Raw genomic sequence first — 15,878 nt, forward strand, 5'->3', positions numbered from 1 at the left:
TGGCATCCATCTTTCCATTTGCCTGTTTTTTTGACTTCTTAAACCTCACTTTGTTTTGAACTTGGGCAGCTAGAATGGAAGCCCCGAGAGAATAGATTAGTAGCTTGGAACTTACCTTATCAAAATTTCTCCAACAGGTCCTGATCTTCCTGAGAAAACCCAAAGAATTTAAAGAAGTGCTCGGGATTTCGGCAGATGATGTTTATTTTACACCTGGAGTGAGACAACACAGATATATTTTTAAACCATGTTATATGAATGAGAACAAATTTAGGGTAGACATTCCTGCCTGCCAAACTCACCCAATAGAATGAATTGATGAAATATTCCTCTTTCTAACATAAACACATATAGACATATATATATACATATATATGCACACATATATATAGGTACATATATGGGTCTATATATAATACATATATATGTGTATGATACATATGTATTATATATATATGTATACATATAGTTGCATATATATAGTTGTATATATATAGTTTGTTTAGTGTATCCATCCTAGATTTGTTAGTCTTATTTTGTCAATATTCATTGCATTGTATTATTGAAATGTGCCATAGGCTCTTTTTTCAATTATGAAATGTATTGTCAAATTGGTTTCCATACATAGGCTTTTTATCTATAGGTACCTTTTTGAACATATATTTGAGAGACTTCTTGTTCTTACCTCATCCTTCTGTCATGAGTTCCAACTATACAGATAATTATTACTTTATTTCAAACCTAATGGTCAAATGAACATAGAAAACTATAAAATATACACTGTAATTTACAGATTTCTCAGTTTGATATAGCAACAAGAAAATGAGTAAATATAGGCACTGAATTGAGAACTGGAACTAGATTCAATTAATAATCCTGCCATAATTAGCCAGTTAATTTTGCGTGTCCAAACATCACTAGGTCTTAATCACTTCACATAAAAAAATAAGGGCTTTGTACAAAATTGCTACTGAGGCCCCTTCCATCTTTTAAATTCTGTGATAACTTTTCTTCTAAAGATGTGGTTTGATGTAGATAGAATGGTTAGAGAGAGTTTGCAGTAACAAAACTATCATGCTAGAAAAAACCTGAATTTTTATAAATTTATCATATGTTCCTAATTGCTAGCTTCAATCTTTGCTGGACAATTAGTTACTTATAGTTAAATGATACTAAGGTGACTGTAGTCAATTACTTTCAGGTTCATCTATTGATTTTGTAAAAAATCAATTGTATATCTCAGGGAGCTGAATAAAATTTTATTTTTAACTCCTAGGATTCATGATACATTGGCACCTTATGACCATTGGTTCACTTTCTGTCTATCTTTCTGCTGCCCTAATATTGAAGGGAAGAAGCTGGAAAAGTATGGCAAGTTGTAAGCTGTTGTACAGAATTTGTCATTATACCATGACTTGCCCACACCCTCAGGTACTTCCCAAAGGGGAGAAACGTCTCTTGGTGAAATAGCCATACCTAATTGGTGTTTCATATGTCATTGTTTTGCAAAAAACAAAGCAATTTTTAAAATTGGGAACTGAGTGATAGCTGAAATTACCACTTACAAAGATAATTTAAAAACTAAACCATGAGCTCTTTTGGTTGTTATTAGAACAATGGAGACTCATATAAACCTGTACCAGATTTCTCACATGGATAAGCTACCTAATTATTTTACAGATTAAGCCTCATAATCACCCTATAAAAATTTTGAAGTAGGAGCTTAATTTTACAGGTGAAGAAACTGTGGCATGAGTCAGTTTCCCAGAAAGAGGTAAAAGGTGGCCAAGTTAGCAGGTCTGTGTGATTCCAGAGCAGACCTCCTTCCTATCCCATATATCTTGATATTACAAAGCTTGTTGGCCACACTAGGCCAGTAAATACTCCATTTCAACAGGTTCTCTTAGGCTTGTTATTTATGTGAGCCTCTGAATGCACTGGTTAATGTAATTTTGATATAGGAAGGCCTTGTCTGATTTTTCCCCAGGACTATGATTTTTGTATTTCATGTCTACGTTCAGGGGAATAAAATGCCTTATCCATCTTTTAGCCTGAGTTTTCTGCCTGATATTTAGCATGTTTCAAAGACATGTGTTGATAGCAGGATGCTTACTTTCTATCTTTGTACAGAAAACTGAGCTAGGTGGGGCTGCCTGCAGGGGCAGAGGCATTGGATGCAAGAAAGCATCGTGGTGGGTGGTTGTACAGAGAAGAACTGGGCAGAGGGTTTGTTGATCAGAACAAAGTGAATCATTATACAAAGTCATAGAATGTGGGGCTGGAAGAAGCTTCACAAACCAATTAATTCAAATTTCACAGTGTTTAGTTGAAAGAAGTAAGAAACAAGGTGTCCACAAATTAGAAACCGGGTTTCTGGATATCACCCACCCACCCAGCTTCTCAGTAGTATAATGGAATCCTCAACTGTATGCTTATATGTATCTCTTAAAAACAGAATGCACTGTTCTAGGTTTATATGTGTCTGTAGCATTGTGTGGTTTGAGACCCAAAATGCTTAGTGGTTATGAGAAAGACCATGGGGTCGGACCACCCTGAGTCCTAGGGCAAGCAACATCACTCTTTCTGCTTGTAGAATTTTAGGAAAGGCTTAATCTCTCCGTGGGACAGTTTCTTAATCCTTAAAACAGGTTAATGAGAGTAGCCGCGTCTCTGTACTGCTTTAGGGATCACATGAGCACTTTACAAATAAAAATAAATAAATAATAAATATATAATATTTATATTATATCCCCGGCAGGGGAGGGGTAGAGATAAAGGGGAGAGAGAGAATCCCAAGCAGGCTCCACACTGTCCCAAGCAGAGCCCGACACAGGGCTCAAATTCACAAACCATGAGATCGTGACCTGAGCCACAATCAAAAGATGAATGCTTAAATGACTGAGCCACCCAGGTGCCCCATGAGCACTTTTTATAAAACACTTTGCATCAAGGTACAGCACAGAGTAAGTAAGCATATACAAAAATGTCCAGTTATCAATCTCATCACTCATTACAGTGAGCCTAACATAATGAGACATTCTTTGAAAATTGTGTTTTCCTTTTAAGTAAGGAAACATAAGTCCCAATGAAAGGAGACTCTGGATGAAATCTAACAGACTAGAGTGAAATTGCCAGCATGGTCATAAAGACTAGGTTTCTCCTCAGTGACATGGGAAAGATACTAATCTCTATACGTATTTGAAGTTATATGTGTATTACTGTGAAAGAAGAGATTCAGAAATTGATCTTTTTGCTCAAGACTGTCCAAATCAATTGCACTCAAAGGCAGAAGTTCTCATAGCTTCTCATAGCTAGAACTTGTAACCAAAACAAAGGATTTTACACAATAAAAAGAGAGTGAAAAATAGAAAGCCTCACTTTTTTTCTTAATCGTAAGCTGATGTGAAGGGATGTCCTTTTGGATTCTGCTGTTAGAAAGCTTAGTTATGCAATATTCATACAAAAATAGTTCTAAATCAATACAACATATTTTACATTTACATTAACATTTAAATTAATGAGAAGCTTAATGTGAATTATGGAGCTTTAGATGTTTAGGACTATGTCCCTTCTTGCCAACTTGGAACAGAGTCTATTGACTCACCTTCTCAGTCTTATAAACAGCTTCCAGACTTTGTGTATTTTCAGTGCCAGACGATTTTCAGGCTGGTGAAAGATGCCATATTGACATCACCAGGGAATGAAGTTGGCCCTATTCATTAAATATGTAAAATGCCTCCAGCAATGACACACACCTTCCCTGAAGGGTAGTTTGCCATAGATGGTTGTCAGTCCCAAGAATGCTCTGGGATCAGCACTTACTGCTCCACCTTTCTTTTCCCCCATTAAAATGATCTGACAAATATTTCTCGAACACCTACTATGGACACAGAACTGTGCTAAAACAACACAGATTCTACTTCAAGGAACTCATCTTGTATTGAAGGATACAGTCACATATATAAACAATTATAGAATAATATCACATGTTCTGTAATGAAAGAAGATACATACTGGGTGCAGTGAGAGACACCTGAATAAGACTGGAGGAGAATCAAGAATGGCTTCTGAAGAAACGAGGCTTGAAAGAGAAGTAGGCATTAGTCAATCAAAGCAAAGCCGACATCTCACCATTCAGAGAGGAGAGCCTATACATAAGACTACATCTTTGCTTAAATAAACAAGAAGTTTTAACTGATTAGTGTGAGAGGTGGCTTAAGGGTGTGTGTGTGTGTGTGTGTGTGTGTACATACATGTTTGGGTGTAACAAATTAGCATGCATGGTTAGATGGTTAGTCAGGGACAAGTTTATGAGAGATAGATATCATATGCTAGCTTTAAGAGCTTGGTACCATCCTTAAAATGGTGCAGGTGAAGAAATTCTGATGTAGTCTGTTTGTTTGTTTTAATAATTCTTATCGTATAGAGAAGTTTCAGGTTCACAGCAAAACTGAACAGGAAATAAAGAGAAATATATCTCCTATCCCTACCCATGCCAAACGTTTCCAACTATGGAGATATCACACACTACAATGGTACATTTGTTACAATTAATGAACCTACATGGACACATCATTATCACCCAAATTTCATAGTTCACATTAGAATTCACTCTTGTTGTTGTAAAGTCTATGAAGTTTGACAAATGTATACTGAAGTACCATTGCATATTCAGACAGAGTAGTTTTGTTGCCCTAAAAATTTTCTTCACTATACCTATTCATTCTCCCCTCCCCCATCCCCTGGAAACCATTAGTCTTTTTACTATCTCCATAGTTTTGCCTTTTCCAAAATGTTATATAATTGGATTTATAGAATACATAAACTTTTCAGATTGGCTTCTTTCACTTAAAAATATGCATTTAGGTTTCATTCATATCTTTGTATGGCTTGATAGCTTATCTATTTTTGGTGCTGAATGATATTTCATTGTCTGGATTTACCACACTTTATCCATTCACTTACAGAAGGACATCTTGGTTGCTTTCAAGTTTGGTCGCTTATGGATTAAACTGCTATAAACATCTGTGTGTAGGTTTTTGGGTAGATCTAAGTTTTCACTTCTTTGGGTAAATACCACCTGATGCAATTGCTGAACTACATGATAAAAGTATGATTTAGTTTTGTAAGAAACTACCAAAATGTCTTCCAAACTGGCTGTACCATTTTGCACTCTTACTAGCAATAAATGGGAGTTTCTATGGTTCCACATCCCCACCAGCATCTAGTGTTGCCAGTGTTTTCAATTTTGGCCATTCTATTAGGTCTGTAGTGGTATCTCCTTATTGTTTAAATTTGCGTTTCCCTGATGACGTATGATGGGGAGCATCTTTTCATATGTTTGTCATCTGTATATCTTCTTTTTTAAATTTTTTTAATGTTTATTCATTTTTGAGAGACAGAGACAGAGCACGAGTGGAGGAGGAGCAAAGAAAGGGAGGGAAACACAGAATGTGAACAGGCTCCAGGCTCTGAGCCATCAGCACAGAGCCTGATATGGGGCTAGAAATCACTGACCACGAGATCATGACCTGAGCTGAAGTCACACACCCATCCGACTGAACCACCCAGATGCCCCTCGTCATGTGTATATCTTCTTTGATAAGGCTTGTGTTTAATGGGGTGTTTGTTTTCTTACTGTTGAATTTTGAAAGTTCTTTTGTATTTTATATATTTTATATACTAACTTATATTTTATATTTTATATACTAACTTATTATCAGATGTGATTTTTGCAAATATTTTCTCCCAATTTGTGGCCTGTCCCCTCATTCTCTCAACAGTGTCTTTCCTGGAGCTGAAAATTTTAATTTGAATGAAGTTCAGCCTATCATTTATTTCATTCATAGATCGTGCCTTTGGTTCCTTGTGTAAAAAGTCACTGCCATATCCACTGTCATCTAGGATTTCTCATATGTTATCCTCTGGGAGTTTTAAAGTTTTGCATTTTACATTTAGGACTATGATACATTTGGAACTAATTTTTGTGAAGGGTGCCAGGTCTTTGTCTAGATTCTTTTCTTTTTCTTTTCTTCCTTTTTCTCTTTTTCTTTTTGTTTCTTTTTTTTCCTTGCATGTAGATGTCCAGTTGTTCCAGCACAATTTGTTGAAAAGACTACATTTTCTCCATTGTATTGCCTTTTTTCCTTTGTCAAAGTTCAGTTGACTATATTTATGTGGGTCTATAGCTGAGCTCTCTATTCCGTTATTCTCTATTTTCTATTCTATTCTGAGTTCTCTATTCTCTATTTTATTTGTTTATTCTTTCACCAATATGTCATGGTCTTGATTACTGTAGCTTTATAGTAAGTATTGATATTGAGTAGTGTCAGTTCTCCGACTTTGTTTTTCTCCATCGACACTGTGTTGGCTATTCCATGTCTTCTGCCATTTCACATAAACTTGAGAATCAGTTGGGAATTTCCAAACTTGCTGGGAGTTTCATTGGAATTTTTATTTATTTTTTTTATCCTTATCTATTCTTGAGAGAGAGAGAGGGTGTGACCGGGGGGGTGGGGGGGGGCGGGGGCAGAGAGAGAGGGAGACACAGATCCAAAGCAGGCTCCAGGCTCTGGCTGTCAGACAGTTTGAGCCTGGTGCGGGGCTCAAACTCACAAACCGCGAAATCATGACCTGAGCTGAAGTCAGACACTCACCAGACTTAGCCACCCAGGGGCCTTGGAATTGCAGTGAATTTATAGATCTGATTGGGAAGAGCTGACATCTTGACAATATTGAGGCTTTCTTTCAATATTGAATATCTGTCCCTTTGTTCAGTTCTTCTTTGATAACTTTGATCAGGGATTTTTAGTTTTCTTCATATAGATTTTGCACATATTTTGTTAGATTTATACCTAACTATATCATTTTTGTAATATGTGGTTAATTATAAATTCCATTTGTTCATTGCTGGTATATGGGGAAAAGATTGAGTTTTGTGTATTAGCCTTGTATTTTGCAACCTTGCTATTACCACTTATTAGTGAAAGCTCCTAGAAAGGAGCTTTTTGATTCTTTCAGACCTTCTAATAAAGTCCTCTGCAAAGAAAGTTTTCTTTCTTTCTTCCCAATCATTATATCTTTCATTTCATTTTCTTGTCTTATTGAATTGCCTATAATTCTGATTTAAGAAATACCACTCTGGCAATATTATGGAGAATAGATGAAATCTGAGGAGTGCTTTCTCCATAACATTGTCAGATGTTAAAATATGCCACAGTAAACCCCTGATGGAGTTCTTGTGATATCAGACGTAACTCACAGGTGGTGGAGAATGTCATAGATTCAGTAAATCCAGTCCTTATGGCTTTCCTTTTGACAGTGGATTGATATGGGTCAATGAGAGAAACATAATTAGCAATGCTGTACCTGTATTCTACTACCCTAATTCAGTTTTGCAAAAACATATTAAGTACCAACTATGTAACAGGAAAAGTATTACATCCTGTGATGGAATGATAAAAAAGACAGGATGGTGCTTGCCCTCAAGAAATTTATATTTTGGTGAAAGGTGAGAAAGAACATTAAGTAAATACAAAATGCTTAGTGACATGGTAAAAACTATTAAAAATAAACAGGATATTGTGATAGCCATTAGTGTGGGGTTAGTCAGTGTTGCTTTAACTGTAAAGCGGGTGAACTCTGGACTGGGACTCGCTAGATTCAAATCCCAGCTCTGCTAATTCCCATTATGTCATCAAGATCCTGTGCCTCAATTTCACCATCTGCAAAATAAAGATATATATTCCACTTCATAGGGTTGTTCTGAGGATTAAGTGAGATAATAAATGTACAGTAGGTAGCCTAGTACATGGCACATGGAAGTGGCCAACATTATTACCTATTATTATAGTTGTGGTTACTATTATTACTTTGTGCTTACTATCACTATTCTTTGGATAGCTTGGTAAAGGAAGTCCTCCTCAAAAGGGTAATTTTGGGTTTAGGCCTGAAGAATGAGAAGGAGCCTACCATGTGAAGAGCTTTAGGAAGGATGTTTACATAAATTTCTAGATAGAACCAGCAACAAGTGAAAAATTCCTGAAATAATGTTAAAATTATTAGGGTACATAGAATGATTTTACGTAAGTTCTAGCTTCTTAGGCTTTGACTCCAGGAAAGAAGAGATAACATGTCTCAATCAAGAACCCATAATCCAGAGGTCATCTGCTAGAATCATGTAAGAAAAGTCACACTCCAGCAATAGCTACCAAGACTTTAGTCCTTCTGTTAACCAACACCAGGTGATCTGATATTAGAAAATACTAAACTGGTATTTGTTGGCAAATAAATATGTTGGTACTTGGCATTATGAATAATAGAAATGGGCCTTTATTGATAAAATTAAAGGTATTTATTATTATTGTTGATAAAAATTATGATATGTGAAATTGACCTATATATTTTTGAGATAATCCTCATATTTATTTTAACACAGTTTAAGACTCTAATGGGGCATGAGGCTTATATCCTTAGGTTAAGGGAGATACCCCAGGCTTGATCCATAAATGGTTCTCTGTCCAGGCATGAGTTAGAATAACATTTCATTTGCTGATCCAACTTTAAAGGTATACTAATTCTACCTCTAGAATGCTCTCTGCTGAAAGGTGACATTCAGAGCACTTCAAAGAACAAAAAGATATAACTTTGTTGCACTTTTAGAAGAGGTTGTTGTTGAAACTATTTTGTGTTTATTCACTAATGCAAGCATGTATGTCTAAAAGATATGTGTTTGGCAAAATTAGTTCAGTGGCTTTGCTTTACTATTACATAATACTGAGGGGATCACTAACCTTCACCTAGTTCAGGCCTCTTTCCCTATTATTATCTACATATAGTGCCTATGTGTTTTGCAAAACCAATTCAGCTTAGATTAATTTGCAACACTTTCCATGTTCAAGGAGCAAACAGGAAACTGCTGGGTCTTGAGTGCTCTAAGAAAGATATTATAAGATACTGGAATCAGAGAGGTAGGCAAGAAACAAAGAATACAGGGATTTGTAGCTCCTGATAACATTTTTGGATTTACTTTTTAGTTTAATAGGCGTTCTCTAAGATATTGGAAGAGAGTATCACTGATCTGCTTTGCATTTTTAAAAGATTACATAAACCAATGTGTAGAAAATGAATTGTGAGGGTTGAATGCAGGGAGGAAAGTTGAGGAATAGTACAGAAATCCAGGCAAGAGTGATGGAGACTCACACCCAGTGTTAGAAATGTATATGAAAAATGTGAAAGGACTTAGAAATGTATTTTGGAAGAAATCCCATTAAGATTTGCTTGTGGATTGGAAGTGCAAAATATAAGACTTCTATGTTTGGGGCAGCTGTTGGAAAACCTTCCATGCTGAATGTGGCTGTTGGAGAAGGTCTGTGTTGGAGGGCTGAGGTTCAGTCTTACAGCTATGGGGTGCCTCTGGCAATGGCTGGAGGAAGAAATGTTACAATGTTATAAGAAATAGCAGAGGCAGTCTGTTGATTTCCCCATGGATTCCCACATAAAGTTGCTGATTCCCACAGTTGGCCTTTCAACAGAGACTACCTGTGGAGGGCACATGTGAGATGCCTTGTTCATATAATGAATCCAACATCTCAGAGTTTCAGATTTCTTTCAAATTCACTGTGTCTTGCTGTTTGCTTGTAGAAAATGAACGGCCATGAAGAGGATCTCCATCTTTGTCATCATTAAGAAGATCATTTTAATCAAAACTATGGGGCTTCACAATAATTATTGACTCTTGGTTCAGTGCATGGAATATATTTTCTTAGTCATTGATTTAGTCAGTCAATCCATCTGTCAGTCAGCAATTCACTTGATAAATATTTACTAGAAATTAGCCTTACACTGGGCTAGGTATTAGAGATGAATCTTATATAACCCTGCTGTTGCCTGTACAGCTCTTAGATGTTTAGTCTATCAAACACAAACAAAAAATATTCCAAGCTCAGTTCAGGAAATTGACTTCAATGCACTCTATGTTGACTCTGGGACAATTGCAAAAATGAAGGAATAAAGCAATACACCAATAATAAAGTTGATTGCTTTTATGTTTGATCTATGAAAACTTTACATCTTTTAGAAATTCAGATTTTATTCTTATTTTATACTTCCAATTTCTAGTTGTGAATGTACTCGAGATTTTTTTTAAAGAGTGGTATCAGTCATCATATATAAATAATGGTGATCTTGATACAAGTTAACAGACACATAATATAGATACATAGGTATTTATCCAAAGGATACAAAAATGCTGATTCAAAAGGGCACATGCCCCCAATGTTTACAGCAGCACTATCAACTATAGCCAAATTATGGAAAGAGCCCAATGTCCCTCCATTGACAAATGGATAAAGAAGATGTGGTATGTATACACAATGTAATATTACTTAGCAATCAAAAAGGAAATCTTGCCATTTGCAACAACATGGATGGAACTAGAATGCATTATGCTAGGCAAAATAAGTCAGAGAAAATTAAATATCATATGTTTTCACTCATATGTAGAATTTAAGAAACAAAACAGATCAACATAGGGGAAGGGAAGGAAAAATAAGATAAAAAGAGAGAGGGAGGCAAACCATAAGAGAGTCTTAAATACAGAGAACAAACTGAGGGCTGCTGGCAGGGTGTCGGGTGGGGGGATGGGCTAATTGGGTGATGGGCATTAAGGAGGGCAGTTGTTGGGATGAACACTGGGTGTTATATGTAAGTGATGAATCACTAAATTCTACTCCTGAAACCATTACCACACTATATGTTAACTAGCTTGGATTTAAATAAAAATATTTAAAAAAATAGACACAAAGGTTTGTAGATGACTCAGATTGAAATATTTTCACATATACTTTAAAAGAATTTAGTTTGCATAGGAAGAACTAAAGGGAGGACATTTACACCCACACATGATATTTTAGTTTCCCATGGCCTGGAAGCTTTGAAAAGAGACCTCTCAACATTCTGTACCACAGTATTTTTACCTAAAGTGGGGTTCATAATATGTAGCCGCTTTAAAACATTATTTTTTAAAATTATCTTTTTTAATTTTTTTAATGTTTATTCATTTTTTGAGAGAGGGAGAGAGAGCGAGAGTGGGGAGGGGCAGAGAGAGAGGGAGACACAGAATCTGAAGCGGGGTCCAGGCTCTGAGCTGTCAGCACAGAGCCCGACGTGGGGCTCGAACCCACGAACCATAAGATCATGACCTGGGCCGAAGTTGGACGCTCAACTGACTGAGCCACCCAGGCGCCCCCAAAATTAATTTATTTTTAAATTTTATTTATTTATTTTGAGAGAGAGAGAGAGATAGAGAGAGGGGCAGAGAGAGAAGGAGAGAGAGAATCTTTGTGCTGACAGCACAGAGCCTGATGTGGGGCCGAACAAACTGTAAGATTCTGATATGAGCTGGAATCAAGAGTCAGATGCTTAACCAACTGAGCCAACCAGGTGCCCCTAAAATATTCGTACTTAACATGGGAATCAGAAGTCTGGTGTCCAGAAAGTCTTCTATGCCTTTTGATTTTTATCACAAAATAAACAGAGCAAATAATTCGTGTTACGTGAAGTGAAAAGGTTGAGAAAGTGAGAGGTGAATTGCCAGAAATAACATATTCATAACATTATCAGTTCAAAGATATGGTACAAAAAAGTCCACATTGTGGGGTTTTTTGGGTTTTTTTTTGTTTTTTTTTTTTGTTTTTTTTTTTTGGTTTTTTTTTGGTCTTTAGCTGTTGGACACAAGTGAAGTTGTTGACAAGTTTCATGCATATATAACACCATGTTATCATATTTCCTCTTCTACTTCTGTAAGGCAGGCAATAACAGTTAACTTGAAATAACTCTCATTGGATCAACATTTAACAATTGAGATACAGGACATTTCCTAGGGATTTATGACCAGAATGGAAAAATTAGTCATCTCAGGGATTCCTGGGTGGTATCATTTTTTATTTGACTTTTTTCCCAGAGAGTAATAACCATGATGATGATTTCTTTCATAAATTAAAAACAAGAGAGAAACGACAGCCATTCAGAAACAGAATAACTTATGGGGCTATTTAGCTTTTGTAGAGTTCAGAAGACGAGTAGTTTTGGTTTAGACAATTCATGAATGTAAAAGAGGTAATAGCAGGGAAACCCTCAACATTTTCTGAACTAAGTAGTGCTTCTTTTCATTGAGAGATCTTAATGTATTTTAAGATTTTTTGATGCCACTTTCATAACTCAAAAAGAACAAACACTGCCACAAACATAAGTCTATTTGTCAGTGAGGAAAACTTGAGACCTCTCTGATAAGGCACAAGGTAAACTTAGTGAAAGGAAATTGTGGGTGAGTGCCTAAATGGTACTTTTTATAAGTGGGACTGATTCTGTGCTCATATGCTCTGCTCTCATTATGTATTCTGCTAATAGCACAAGGACGCGAGAACAACAGCTCTGCAAGAGCCGGGTGCAACATTAAGATTTAATTAAACCTTGTTTTACTTGGGCAAGCTAGCCATGCAGCAATGTCACGGGAGAACAGCAGCCAGTACTGCGTTGACTAGCCGCAAAACGACGCAGAGCTGAATGCCAGGGCACCTGGTTAATGTAAACAAGACGAGGGGAGCCGCCAGAGCCCTGCTGTGAACTGAAACCAAGTCACGTGAACCATGCTCAAAGGATAGGAGGGGGTGGAGTCTGTCTGCTGGAAGAACAGACCTGGAGGGCACTGGCCAGGAATCAGGCTTGCTGGTTGTTCTGGAAAGTGCAATTACTACTGTTTCCCGTGCCTCAAGGCATGGAAAGAGAACCAAACATGGTAATGTTAGGAGATGCAGTTTCAGCTTAACACAAAAAGTGTCTAGGCCACAAAACATCCAAGGGTGGAAGAGACTGCCTTTAAAGGTAGTGAGTTTATTGTTCATTTGAGTATTCAAGTAGAGGCTGCACGGCTCCTTGGTAGTTACTTTCTTGGCATACTGTTATTCTCCAAATCCAATAAGCTATACCATTTTGGTATTATTTTAATGAAAAAGAGGCAGTTGCGTTATGAATATATATGAATTGCAGTTGCTTATGTGGTAGAGTTTAAGATCAGATAGCTAGCGTTAGCCCAAGTGCCATAACATATAAGTTAACACTGGAGAAACAGTATTCTGATGAAGCTTTCTCTACATATGTGGCCTTTCAAAATTGAATACTGTTCATTCTAGCAGTGATTTGTTTCCTTGGACTGCCATAACACAGTACAGGCTTCCTCCGCTATCTGAAAGTAGAGCGTTCTCTTTTAAAATATTTTCAATGTTTTATTTATTTTTGAGAGTGAGAGAGACAAAGTATGGATGCGGGAGGGGCAGAGAGAGAGGGAGACACAGAATCTGAAACAGGCTCCAGGCTCTGCACCGTCAGCATGAAGCCTGACGTGGGGCTCAATCTTGTGAACCATGAGATCATGACCTGAACTAAAGTTGGACACTTAACCGACTGAGCCACCCAGGTGCCCCCGGAAGTGGAGTGTTCTAATGTTCTAGTGTTCTAAGCAGAGTGTTCTAATCTTTTGCAAACTGAAATGGCATAAAGTGAAGAAGTGATTACCATTAATTTGTAAGGATTTTTTTTTTGGATTCTCACATAAAAAACATAAATAATCTCTCTTAGGCTTTTCTGATACCTTAGGACACATCTTGCTATTTTGCTAATGGATGTGCAAGATAAATTGAAACAAGCACAAATGCTCACAGACACAGTTCAAAGCTATGGTCGCTTGATGCTGAGGTGCTGAGAACTACTGTAATTTTTGGCCTTTTTTCATAAAAGCAAATATCCTCTTCCGATTCCTTTTGGTTTGCAAAAACAGGTACTAAGGGCTTTCATACAAGCAGCATGGCATTATGTGAACTTTCAAAAAAGCAAGGGATACCTATACCACAATTGGGGTGACTTAAAACAACAGAAATTTATTCCCTCACAGGGCTGGAAGCCCGAAGTTCAAAATCCAGATGTGGGGAATGATATCGGAAAATGGACAAATAAAATGTCCCTTTCACACAAGTCCCCTCCTTCCCCCCCTCTCAGCAACAGATCTGGTATCTATGCACAGACAAAAGTACCTTCATGGGAACTCTGGGATCCAGGTAGGAGACTATGAAACTTTGGTGAAATTCAAGACTGAGGAGAGCTGATCGGGCTTTAAACCAGGCAGCTGAGTCCCTGACCACAGCCCTGGCCACTGAAACACAAACAGTTGTGGACTCCAGATAACTCAAGTACAGACCCATCTGGCTTTGGGTTTATCACTAGCAGCATATGCCAAGAGACCTGAGAGGAGTCATGCCTGTCCATGCATCACATACCTATAGACCTTGATCTTGGCTGTGGACCCTAAAGTGGCCCACAAACCAGTCCCTCTTGGCCATAATCTGGGAGCCCCTGGAGTTAAGTCCAGCAAATTTGGTCAGATTGTAGATTCTGAAAGAGCCATGTAATGTGCTCTAGCCCATCCCAGCCACAGGTAAATAAAATAAAAGTCATCCACATTGGAAAGAAAGAAGTAAAACTGTGTCTTTGCTGATGATATAATTTATACATAAAAGAATCCTAAAGATTCCACCCAAAAGCTGTTAGAATTAATAAATAAATTCAGTAAAGTTTCAGGATACAAAATCAACATACAAAAATCAGTTACATTTCTATATTGTAACAGTGAAGTCCCTAAAAAAATAAAGGAAATAATCTATTTACAATAGCATAAAAATAATAAAATACTCAGGAATAAATTTAACAAAGGAGTTGAAAGATTTGTACACTGGAAACTATTATACAATGATGAAAACAATTGCATAAGATGCAAATAAATGGAAAGATATCATATAATTGTTGACCAGAAGAATTTATATTGTTAAAATGATGGGGCACCTGGGTGGCTCAGTCAGTTGAGCGTCCCACTTCGGCTCAGGACATGATCTCATGGTTTGTGAGTTTGAGCCCTGCATCAGGCTCTGTGCTCACAACTCAGAGCCTGAGCTTGCTTCAGACTCTGTGTCTCCCTTTCTCTGCCCCTCCCCTGCTCATGCTCTGTATCTCTCTCTCAAAAATAAATAAACATTAAAAAAATTTTATACTAGACATATGCCAGTATACTAGGCATATATTAGATCCAAAGCCATCCACAGATTTTAGTGTAATCTTTATCAAGTTTTAACGGAATTTTTTGCAAAAATTTTAAAATAACTTAAAATTAGTATGGAAGTACAAAAGACCCTAAATAGCCAAAGCAATCTTGAGAAAGAAGAACAAAGCTGGAGGAATCCCACTTCCTAATTTCATTTTTTTTAATTTGAAAAAAGTTTGTAAGGTTATTTATTTATTTTGAGAGAGACAGAGGCAGTGTGAGTGGGGGAGGGGCAGAGGGAGTGGGAAAGAAAGAATCTCAAGCAGGTTCTGAGCTGCCAGTGCAGAGTCTGATGCATGGCTTGAACCCACAAAACCGTGAGATCATGACCTGAGCTGAAACCAAGTCAGATGCTTAACCCACTGAGCCACTCAGGAGCCACTCCCGGCCCCCACTTCCTAATTTCAAAATGTACTTCAAAGCTATATTAACTAAAACAACATGGTAATCTCATAAAAAGCAGATACATAGACCAATGGAACAGAATAGAGAGCCCAGAAATAAAACTATGCATATGTGGTCAACTACTACTTGACAAGGCAGTCATGAATGCTCAGTAGGAAAAAGACTTTCAGTAAATAGTTCTGGGAAAACTGGATATGCACATGCAAGAGAGTAAAACTGAACCCCTATTTTACACCAATCACAAAAATTAACTTGAAATGGATTAAAAATTAAAGCATAATAACTGAAACCATAAAATTTCAGAAGAACATACAGGGGAAAATCC

At 37.1% G+C, this 15,878-nt stretch overlaps 1 protein-coding gene across 2 annotated transcripts in view; it reads right to left on the reverse strand.

The window, feature by feature from the left end:
* LRRC4C (leucine rich repeat containing 4C) overlaps positions 1-15,878 on the reverse strand; it is a 1,209,844-nt gene that overhangs the window by 192,443 nt on the left and 1,001,523 nt on the right. For both annotated transcript variants that reach the window (XM_043580988.1, XM_043580986.1), the window contains one exon: positions 116-213. The gene's annotated coding sequence lies outside the window, so the exon portion shown is untranslated. The remainder of the gene's footprint in view (positions 1-115; positions 214-15,878) is intronic.

This window comes from Prionailurus bengalensis, chromosome D1, assembly GCF_016509475.1.
Source record: "Prionailurus bengalensis isolate Pbe53 chromosome D1, Fcat_Pben_1.1_paternal_pri, whole genome shotgun sequence".
In the NCBI taxonomy this organism is placed as follows: Eukaryota; Metazoa; Chordata; class Mammalia; order Carnivora; family Felidae; genus Prionailurus; species Prionailurus bengalensis.